The 12,268-nt window shown below is 38.6% G+C and overlaps 1 protein-coding gene across 1 annotated transcript in view; it reads right to left on the reverse strand.

The window, feature by feature from the left end:
* The window catches only part of stard13b (StAR related lipid transfer domain containing 13b), an 87,505-nt gene extending 76,532 nt beyond the window's left edge, over positions 1-10,973 (reverse strand). Inside the window, exons 1-2 of the mRNA XM_028465655.1 lie at positions 10,799-10,973; positions 6,889-7,675 (exon numbers count right to left, since the gene is read on the reverse strand). The gene's annotated coding sequence lies outside the window, so the exon portion shown is untranslated. The remainder of the gene's footprint in view (positions 1-6,888; positions 7,676-10,798) is intronic.
* Between the last annotated feature and the right edge of the window lie 1,295 nt (positions 10,974-12,268).

Genomic DNA, 12,268 nt, shown 5'->3' on the forward strand with positions numbered 1-12,268 from the left:
AAAGCCCCTAAACTCCAAAAGAAGAAAGCTAAAAACTGTCTTGTAAATTGCACATGCTACAGTCGACTTCCACACATGGGAATGTGATCTTGTCAACTGTGTCCAAGGGTTAAAGAGCAAACGTTCCATGCGGGGTACACGTTTGGCCCTGCTCATGGCTTTCACTGCTCCCCATACGCACACTGTGTGTGTATAAATAGAACATCTCAGCACGGTCAGGAGTAGTGTCTGAGGTCCAGCCTCATAAATCACCTGGATACCACTCAGTCACCAACACATAAATGGCCGCTGTTGTTCTGTTACTCGAGAGAAACTCCAGGATGGCCATTATGAGAATATTAGGAGTTACACTTCAATTTTATGAAGCTTTTTCAAGCATTTCAGTATCAAAACAATGAGTTTCTAAGGAGAGATTCTTCAAGAGAAAAGCTCTTCTGTACATAAGTTAGACCATCCTTTAGAGCAGATATGGGCAACTGGCTGCCCGGGGGCCACATGCGGCCCTCGGTCTAATTTTATGCGGCCCCCAAAGTAAACATACAAAATGACAGAAAAACACACAAAACAAAAGCAAGAATACATTACACTTGCAGATAAACACAGAAAATACTCCAAAAAACACACAAAACTACCACAAAAATAAACAACCTGACAACAGTAATACACACAATTACACAAAACAGCAACAAAAAGACATGAAATGACTCAAGAAATAACCAAAATGAGTACGCAAAGAAGCAAGAAAAATGACCGCAAACACACAGTATACTAACAAACAAGCAAAACGACAACAAAAATACACAAAAAATTACTCCAAAAAATGCAAAATGACAACATAAACACACATGACTCCAAAAAATTTAAAATTTACAGGAAAAATGCACAAAATTACAACAGAATGCACAAATGCAATCACAACAATCATATATAGAATGACAAAATTACTATAAAAAGTCTTTGTTCTTTCCTGTGTTAATGCTCAGATCGGTCATTATTCTAAATGCTGACATCAATATTGATCATGTGGTCCTTCCATCAAACAAACACATTCTGTGGCCCTCGCTGTGATAGAAGTTACCAGCCTCTGCTTTAGAGGGTACTGTAGTGAATGTTAACAATGAGCTCTATCAAAAGATCACATACTCAAGGTTTTTTCTTCTTTAAAGCCTCTTGTACTGTAGAGCAGCCTGGAGGAGCAAAGCCAGCTCGTTGTGAAAGACGGTGGCCGCCATTAAGCACCAAGTGTTAGACAGCTGTTGTGACAAAATCTGTGACCTGACAAAATGGTGATTCCGTGGTAAAAAGTCCACATTTACTCCTAAGGAGCCTTTAATCCCCCTTAAACTGTGCACAGTTAATGTCCCAATGTCGACGAGTAACGCAGATTTTTGCCACTATTTTGTCGAGTCACAACATCTGTTTCCAGGATGAGCACGTTTTTCACCTCCTGTCTGCTCGTAAAGGACCTTTAAAGAAAATGTGTTTACCTTTTGTATTATATGATCTTTTGATGAAGCTTATAATTAAAATTCACTAAAGGTAAAGTGTAAATGGCACGTCTGCTTCAAAATTTACTACCGTCTTTGTTGTTCTGTTTTAGTTTAGAATGTATGTTCTCTTTATCTTGTGCGTCAGTTTTTCAGTATGTGTTTATTGCTTTTTCAGAGATTTCATATTCAGATGGTACTTTATCAAAATTTTCTGAGCATTTTTCTATCAAACAGATTCATAGAGGGGAAAAAAAAAACAAAGAATAAGCTTGAAACGTCAAAAACTCCTAGTTTCAGTGAAATATTAAGGCAATCACCTTTTCAAACCTCTAATTCCCATACAGGACCAAACAAAAACACTACCTAACTCTAGGTTTTGTTGCTCTTCTTCAATACATGTGAATTTGGACTGTGGGTGGAAGACAGTGGGAGAACATGCAAACTACACAGAAAGACACCATGCAGGTCTCCACCATTGGTGGCAATGCTAACATCTACACCTCTACTAACTAACTACCCTATAATGGTATTTGCATCAGTGTGGATTTGGAATAAATTAACAATTTAGGCAAAAAAAAAACAAGACTGAAATTAAACAACAACATTCCCCGACAGCTTTAGAAAAAGTCCCAGCTACCATGAAGTATCCATCCCAATTTGGAAAATTAGTTCAGGAATCACCAATAGTTCATGTTAATAATAAAAGCAATGTTAATAAATATTCTTCTAAAGGGCAATCCATAGAGTAAACACTGCAACAAATGAAATTGACAAAATCGTCATGCTTGAATTTAGACATTTTTCTGTCGTACTGTAAAAGCTCTACAATAAATGAAGTGTGTTAATGTATAAAAGAAGGAATGGGAAAATCCCTGTTGTTTTCAGAAAACAGAGAGACTTTAGTCTAGTTTTCAGGAAACTATCATCATACTTGTTTTTGACATTTTGCATCACTCTGTCGCTGTAATTTGACTAAAAATAAGTGAATGAAAAAGAATTTGAATAAAAAGTCCAGATGAGGATGGGTCAGCCTTGTGACATTACAGTTTATAGGGTGTTTAATCACAAACTAGGAAACAGCAATAATCCAAACAGTCTTTGGTTATATTAGTCTGAGGAAATAAAGTCTGACAGAGGAGTTTATATTTATATAGGGTAATGAAATTAAAGCATTGCTCAAGGACAGAGGGACAATGGCTGGAATACTGTCAGATTAGAACCACAAACCCTTTGGGTATTTAACGGCTACAGTTCTCTTAAACCTCAGCAACTACTGCCCTTAGAAAGAAGGATTACATTACAAGTGCAACCAAGAAAATGATTTCAAAAATACAAACGAGAACACATACTCACAAAATGACTCCAGAAACACACAAAAATGCAACAAAATAGCAGAAAATATACACAGTTTGAAAGAAAATGTGCATATTGACCTGAAAAAGATGCAAAATAACAACATAAATACACAAACTGGCAAAAAGTGAGAAAACATATGCACAAAATAACTTCAAAAACACTCAAGACAACAACAAAAACACACAAAATGACAAGAAAATTGATTCAGAAACACAAAATTAGAACACATACACAAAATGACTCCGAAAGCTTGCGAAACACAATAAAATAGAAAAACACGCACCAAACACAAAATAGAAGAAAATACACAAAATCACAACAAAAATACACAACATGACAAGAAAATGGCTTCGTAAATACAAAATAAAAACAAATATATACAAAATGAAAAAAACACACAAAATACACTAAATGAGAACAAAATTTACAAAGTGACACACAAAACATCAACAAAAATACACACAATAGCAGATAATACACAAATTAACAACTAACTTGAACAAAAACGATAAAATAAAATGATTTTAAAAACCCAGATTGAGAACACATATGCACAAAATATCTCCATAAACACACAAGATACAAGAAAGATACATTAAAAACTGACAGGAAAACACACAAATGACCACAAAAAGACAAAACCCTTTCATTCCTGTATTAATGCTAAGATTGGTCATTATTCTAAATTCTGACATGAATCAGTTGCCCATCTCTGACTTAAAGTTGGCATTTGGAAATAAAACCAAAAGACCAAAATAGAATAAGGGAGCTAAAGATTAGGAGCATCAGCCTGCTGATTAACCCTGGCGTCAGACAACAAAAATGCAAGACCCAGATTTCTCATCGCTTACGGTCCGTCCGCACACGCACACGCACACGCACACACACACACACACACACACACACACACACACACACACACACACACACACTGACACCCCCACAAGGTGCTGCTTAGGAATGTAGACACTTAAAATGAGACAAATTCCAGAGGAGGCTTGACGCTGAACTGAGACACTGGTCTTGATTCATCTCTTGGTTGCCCCCCCCCCCCCCCCCCCCCCCCCATCGATGCTACACTGTCCATGGTGAGAAATCCCTAACGCCAACGCCATGGCAACAGAGCTGGTATGAGTCAATCCTGAATGTTATCTTCTTAGGACAGCAAAATGTCAGCGGACTATAACTTAATCAGCGCAAATTGGCCACATTGTGAATCCCAACAGGAACTTCTTTGACATGGTAATGAGGAGTTAAGTGTGTGAGGCTCTGGGCTTGGTGCCGAGTCCACGCCGCCCAGAGAGATCGCCCCACATCACTATGGAGGGTATCCCAATGTGACAGGAGTCCAAGTCAAAAGAGCAAAAGCTACCTGGCGACTTGTAGGAATATATTAAACTTAATTCATCGCTAGTGACATAAAAAGGAACATTTTCAGATCGGTGAGGCTGGAATAGAAGATGTACAGTGTGTTTTAGGGTCAGAGGTCAGAGTTGAATGAACCAATCTGAGAAGGGAACAGAAGAGTGGGAAATATATGAGGATGGTGCCCTCAAATGGTTCATGAAACTAACTGCACTCCAAGTATTCTGAAGCACAAGCATCCACTACTGATTATAAATCCAAAGGTGAAAGTGGATTACAAGAACTCACGTTACTGTAATTGAGGTGCTTTGAAGTGTATTTGTACTTTTTTGAGTGGTATATTCCTAAATCAGTCATTTTACTTGGACTTAAGTACGTTTTAAAAGAAGTTAAAGTAAAATTAAAGAAGTAAATTATTATATTTTGTTTTAAAATAATCGACAGCAGACATGTGAAAGTACAGAACAAATAAATAAATAAATGACCAGACAACAATCAAATGCATCACATATTAGACGACCAAGCAGATTAAACGTAATGCACGGCCCCAAACAGTATTGAATGTTGGTTATTTTCTCAGTTTTAAAGTTCATAAATGTAGCTACTTAGATAATACATCGAGCCTGAGAATTTCCACTTTAAAAAATAATAAAAAATGAATTATTTGGTGTTGTGTTATTTAAAAACAAAATTGTGCAGGATTTGGTGTCTTTCTTTTAAAGCTTATACATGAGATGTTTATGGTTTTGCAAGGGAACTGAGGCAAAATTTATAACCAAAAATAAACATGGGGGTGAAAGTAACTAGTAACTTTTACTTTGAGTACTATTTATTGAGCTACTTTTTACTTGAGTATTTTATGCAGAGGTGAAAAGAGTACTGATATATCCTACTTGTTACGTGTGGCAGGCTGCTTTGTTTTCTCTTTCTCTGGTCTCCCGCCTCGACATTCTATCCGTACGCAGCGCCCCTATTTCGCCAGTTTAGGTCAGTCATTGGTCAGTTTAGGTCGCGTGACTAAGACTAAACCTAACCCGCACTCTAATCCTAACCCTAAAAATTGTTACGATATTGGGTTATAACCTAACCCTAACCCTAAGACGCTACGTACTGTACTTCGGTAACCGTACCAATAGCACCAGGGGTTGTCCGTACGGCAACCGTACAAATAGACACTTTCTTGTTTGTTGGCAGTGGCTATCTGTACTGCTGCCGTATATACCAACATTCTATTCGTACGCAGCGCCCCTATTTGGCCAGTTTAGGTCAGTCATTGGTCAGTTTAGGTCGCGTGACTCAGACTAAACCTAACCCTAAAAATTGTTGCGATATTGGGTGATAACCTAACCCTAACCTTAAGACGCTACGTACGTGTACTTCAGTAACCATACCAATATCACTGGGGGTTGTCAGTACGGCAACCGTACAAAGACAATTTTTTTGTTTTTTGGCAGTGGCTATCTGTATGGTTGCCATATATACCAACATTCTATCCGTACGCAGCGCCCCTCATTGGCCAGTTTAGGTCACGTGACTAAGACTAAACCTAACCGTAAACCAAACCCAAAAAATTGTTGTGATTTAGGGTCATAACCTCACCCTAAGACGCTACGTACGTGTACTTCGGTAAACGTAACAATAGCACCGAGGGTTGTCCGTACGTAATGAGAAACGTGACCGTGAGACAGATTAGTTTTACCCTACTGATGATGTGTTGTTGCAATAGTAATCCTTATATGTAATATTTATGTTTTTTTACCAATTACTAGATATTTCAGGTGACCTCACATTGGATCCTGATCCCAAGGTTCAACTGTGTGCATCTTTTCTGTTCAGGAGAGCTTGTTGTATCACATTAATCTTTATTGTTTGGTTCTTGCTCTGTCTGATAGGTAAACACGGTTGGTGGTGTGATGGCGTGAGAGACTGCTGTCCTTTGATAATATTTACAACAGGCTCCCTGGATTCCCTGCATTCTTCCACTCCTCTCCAAAACAACCCATTCAGAGCGAAGTGTCACTCTGCACATAAAGCTGGCATTACCTCAACATCTAAGCAGGCCAACGGACAGGGAAGCTAATGTCCACCAGCCATGCTACGCTGCAATGATATGTGGATTTTACAAATCTGGTTTGGATATTTAATGCGGACGTAACAAATAAAAGTCTTTAAAACGATAAATAAAGCAGTTTAACATCAGGGTTATTATTGAAAAAGCCTAAAGAGGTTGAGGAACACTCTTTGGCAATACTAATTTAATAAGGTTAATTAAATTAATCCAATTGTATATACATTTTCTTTTTATTCATTTATTATGGTTTTTCGTGTGAATAAGATGCTGTTTTCTGCTTTTTATAACAAAGTCTCCTTTCCATTAATTAATCATTAATAGCCTCTGTAAGAAAATAAAAACTCTTTATTTCAATATGTTTTTAAAGTTATAGGGAGCCACTGCAAAAGAGTCAAAGAGCCACATTAGGGCGACAAATGACACTTTGACAGCCTTCGTGACACTTTATTCTTGCTAATGACAGTGTAATGTTATGTATGAAACTTTAAAGTGTTACCACATTTTTTCATTTGAGCTATAGTTTTGAACCGATAGAAACCTGCTCCATATAATTAAAAAAAAACAATATTTAATTCTCTTTTTACATTGTTTTCTGAACCAGCTTACCTCATAACTGCTGGTTTCCCTCCGTGCTTCATCACCACTGTCGCTCTTGCTGTGTGTGTGTTTCCTTTTGGTTTTTGCACACGCTGGACCTTTATTCCTTCTCCTCTCTTTGTTTTTCCTCTTCCCTCGTAGGTGAAGATCTCCATTACGAGGTAACACTGAGGAAGGATCATCCCCATCCCTGAGACCATTTTGCTCCTTTTTCTCCTCTTTATGTGATGATTCCTCTTGTTCTGAGCTCTCCTCAGGGATAAACGTGTAGATGTCACACTTGGACGGGCAGCAGTAGTCAGAAAAGCTGATGCAGCTCTGTTTGCACTTTACTATGGTCAGTGGGCTCAGGATTCTCAGGAAGGGTTTAGGGACGAGGTGGGGATTGACAATGGAGCCATTGGACATTGAAGAAGGATGGGGTCGACTTTCACAAATGTCTGATTTGGACTTAGTAGTTTCAATGCACTGAGCAGTAGATGCTTCTCCAGATGTGAAGGACACTCGTTCAGGCTCTTGAAGACACACTGCGCCCATATGGATGAATGGATCCTCTGTCTTCTTAAAAAACGTCCTTTTAGCTCCATCACTGAGATGACCATCCTGGCCATCACACACTGAAGTCGCCCCTTCTGGAGGCAGTTTTAATTTGTGCGATCGTAAATCGGCCCAAGACTGATGTTCATGCAATTGGACCAAAGACGGAATCTCCATTTTAGATTCCTTCCATGGTTTGTCATTATTCAAAATGTAAAGTCCCCATCTGAGGGTAGCAGGTGACCATTTGATCGTCAAGCTGCATCACAAACAAAAGAGAGTTGGGATTAATGAAAAAGAGAAAATATGAATAAAGAGAGATTACACCGTTAGACAACAAAAAAACATTTCTGCCCCATCACCGGCATTTTTATATTTGTTTGTTTGTCTCTTAGCACAATAACATCAAAGGCACCGAGCTGATTTCTTTCTAAATTTTACCCAAAGATAGATCTCAGGCCACGGAAGATTCCATATTCATGGGATCTGCTCAACATAAACTGATTCTGGATCAGTTTGAAAAAAAAATAAAAATTCTGTTTTTCATCATTGATGAAATTTCCCAAAAAATCATATCTCGGTTCGTAATTAACAGATCTTAATGAAGTGTGAGTTAGTTACTGTATGTTGGGTTTGTTCCTCAATTACTCCACCAACTTTTAACCAAATCAGATCCTGATTGAGCAATTCATTGAGATTATTCAGGGGGGGAAATGGGGGCGTCAAATATATATACATTTGGACCTACTGTATGGTTATTAAGGGGGATAGAAAATCCTCCCAAGCCTTTAACTTTTGAATGATCATGGGTCTCTGATCCAGATAAATGTCAATATCCGACAAAAAAGGTATTTGGTGCTTGGCAGAGGTCTTGTTAGAACATTATTGTCACTAACTTGTGTTTAATATTTGATACTGGGTTGTATTTTATGTACTTTGCAAGTCTTTTCTCCATTCAGGATTTTGTGGGTTTTTGTTTTGTTCCCATCGCTTCATGTTTTACTTACTCGTGATTAACTGGAGTTCAATGCAGTTTGTAGAACTACTGGTCATGAGGTCAAACCCAGGTGTGTGTGTATTTATTTTGTATTTTTAAATGTATTTATTTGGCTTTGTTTTAGTCCTTATATTAACAGTAGTTTAGATTTTTTGCATTTTACAATGTCTGTGAGCTTTGATTCCTGTATATTTCTACACTCCCAGTCACATCAGTGGGTTCTGGTGCGTGTGCTAAATCTTCTGATTGTCTTCGGTGTTCTATTTAAGGCACGTGTGTCAAACTCAAGGCCCAGGGGCCAAATCGGGCTCCCAATTCGGCCTGCAGAAGAAAGTAGAAATGACAGCAAAAAAATGACTCGTGTAAATGTACAGTAGATATATCGGTACCTCAAGATACACAAATGAAACTGCACATTTTTTCCCAGGGCTCAGTTTTCCCAGGCCTATATCACATGACAGCAAAATCCTACAATATTCTTCAAATTATTTCCCCAAATAAAATCATAAATCAAGGAAATTGAAGTTCCTGCATGGACGGATATCTGTTACCTATTGCTTGGTAATTGTCGGCGCCTACAGGCTGGCATGCACTGTGCGATTTTTGACTCGCGCGTCTATTTTTGGGATCAGGTCGAGTCTCTGTTAAATCATGTGCGTGCATCGTATATGGTATACATGGGGTCACGAGAAGTGATAAACACCTCACTACCCGGTTCCCAATCAGCGATCGTATGGTCGTAAGAAAATCAAACACGTTTGAAATCAGCAGTGCCACGGACCTGCTTACCTCAAACTCTCACACTGCCCATGCGCGAACATCGTAAGACCACTGTAGAATTGACGGACCGTCCCGTCCATGTCTATCCAGACAGTTCCTGGTCCATCACATGGCCGTTTTTTTCCTTTTTGAAGCTCTTTTTGCTGAGATTCGCGAGTGTCTCTCAACTTCTGGGTTCTTCTTCTTTCTCGTTGTTCTCGTTTTAATGGCAACACTTCAGAGTTTTATTTCTTCTCATTTTTACGTTGCATTTCCGGAAACAAGAAGCCGACATGTTGTGTATGGACGTACAGTGTGAGCAGAACATACAGTAAATCGTGAGTTGCGAACTTTCTGACTCGCTCAGTACAACAATTGAAAAAAGTCGCCTTTTCATACATTAAATACTATTATACGAAGGCCAAACTAGGGCTAAAATATAATAAATATCTCATTTTACTGCCTATAATCTACAGCCCACTTGAGGTTAGACTGGTCCACATTTGACCCCTGAACTAAAATGAGTTTAACACCCCTGATTTAAGCCTTCATCCACCTCACACGTACAGAGCAAACTCAACTTAACATCTGGCTCAGACTGGCCTCTTCAAGTCTGGATCTGTTTCTGTATGATACAAGTGACATCAGTGCACGCAGGAATCCGACTGCTCTACCCCATTGGTGATTAACCACGTTCTAAACGATTCATCAGGGCAGACGATGTCCCTGGTTGACTGCAGTTAACTTCCCACTCACCCCTTTATTAAACCCCTCTTCAAAACACACCTTGGACAAGTCTGAGACGTCTTAAGTACACACAGAAACACTAACAGTTGGATTATTTTCACTTATACTGAAGTCAATCATCATGTCAACCACAAAGACTCTGAGTAAATCCCATTTTCAGATGGACTAACAGCACAACTGAACCGGGAAACCTTCAAAATCAACATAACCTGGAGGAGACCCACTGCCTCTATTTGATTTGTTCTTCAAATCGTGTTTAAACAACAAGATGATTCATTCATTGATGGAATGTCAGAGTTCTTCAGGTATTTGTGTACTTGATAACAGAGACGCCTGACTGACTGTTGGTCGTCTTGTGAGAAAAGCAGCAGTTGGTTTGCGATGGCCTTGGGACACTTTGACACGCGTTTGCGATAGAAGCAGATAAAGTGAATTGAAACAGGGACAACATCTAACTGAGGGTGTTTCTGGGGAACATGCAGCATCTGTTTATCTATAGATTTCTGAAGAACATGAGAACGATGTACAGATTCCCCCAAAATCCAAGTGTTGGGCACTAAAAAAGATTTATTCTGTGGAGTTTTTACTTGTTTCGCCCAGATTTTAATTAAAGTCAGAAGCCGTGACGTGAATATGAGCAGGGTGTAGTGACTTGTCAGAGAAAACCACAACATTTTTTGACAGGTGGAGTTAAAACAACCAGATATGGATTTTGTTGTTGTTGACAGAACCATTTAGAACAAGTTGCCTCTTGCACGGCAAAATATAATAAAACATTTAAGTTTTATCATATTTTGCCCAAAAGTTATATAGGCTCTCATCAGATCTACATAGTTTTATATATATAAAAAAAAAAAAAATAGAAAACGTGTGGCTTACCTGCTCTTTGAAAAACAGTCAAGTCCTTAAGTGTCACTGGGATCATGGCAAAACACTAGCTACAAAGCGTATTCCAGTAATAACACAAAGACACGCTTTTCTTCTTGCACAGCCATGCTGATGTTCCCATCACTACTCATGTGTGTCTTTGAGGGGGTGTGTGGGGGAGGGAGGGGGGCTGCAGGTCTGATCAGCTCGCAGGGTCTAAACCCTTCAGTGAATGCGTAAGAGCAGGCAGAATGTGTACTTGTTGAAAGATGGAAAGGGGAGGAGAAAGGGGACGGGTGTGATGAGCAGCAGCAGCAGCGATGGTGGTGGTGGTTGTTGGCAGTGGAGAGGTAATGAGGTGAAATGAGTTTCCAGAGCTCACAAATGGGTCGAGAATTTAAGATAAGCTGCGAAGAAAAGTAGAAAAAAAACACAAACTAACATCTATAAAGTTTAACCAGAACTAAAAGCTTGTTGCTTTCTATCAGGTCTCGCCCTGGGATCCACATTTTGCCACGGTCATTACATTTTTTGTTTTAGAATTCAACCAACCAAATTTAGTTTCTAAAAAATAGCTTTTTTAAAGCATAAATGCATATATTTTCCTGTGCAACATGCGCCTCACACCACGCCTGTCAAAAGAAAAGATTCTTTCAAAATAAAAGACAAGTCCAACATGAGAGACAAATAGGTATTTATCCATTTTTGACCAGATGTCCATGACCCACCCAGTACAGGCCCGCGACCCACTTTTGGGTCCCGACCCACCGGTTGAGAATCACTGCTTTAGCTTATATGTGGTAATACATGCCAACGGACAGCAAATAAGGCTTATTCAATGTTATGAAATAGAGAAATCATGTTTGTTTGGCTTTCGGAGCAGAACAAGGTGTCTTCTTCTAGCCCAGTGGTTCTCAGACTATCATGTGACAGGGTCATCTATAAGTGGGACTAAAAGGGAGAGTTTTTTGGGGTCCATCCATAAAGTCAGCAAAATGAAGGTTCATTGTTCTATGAATCTGTGATAACCACATTTATTTATTTATCTGAACAATATCCACTGTTATCCAGGAAGTTTATTATTACGTGAACCATTGTATATAGTCATCTTAAAGATGCAAACACTTGTTTTTAATCAGAAATAAAATGGGTTAAAAGTGGCCAAAAAAAGTGGCGAAAAAGGTGGCAAAATGTGATTTTATAAAACTACAAAGGGTTCAAAGTGTCAATATTGGAACAATTGGTTTAAACTGCCAAATAATGGTCATGACAAATCATGAATATGGTTAAATTGGTCAAAATTTAGCATGAAATATGGTGAAAAGAGGTTAAAAGTGACAGCAATGGGTCAACATATGTGACGTTATGTGGGAAAAGTGGAAAAAAAAAAGTGCAAAAAAGGCATTGAAATTTAGTGTCGGAAATGGGAGTAATGTAACAAAAATACATTAAAAGGAACAAAACTATGCCAAGAAAAATTAT

This window comes from Gouania willdenowi, chromosome 13, assembly GCF_900634775.1.
Source record: "Gouania willdenowi chromosome 13, fGouWil2.1, whole genome shotgun sequence".
Classification (NCBI taxonomy): Eukaryota; Metazoa; Chordata; class Actinopteri; order Blenniiformes; family Gobiesocidae; genus Gouania; species Gouania willdenowi.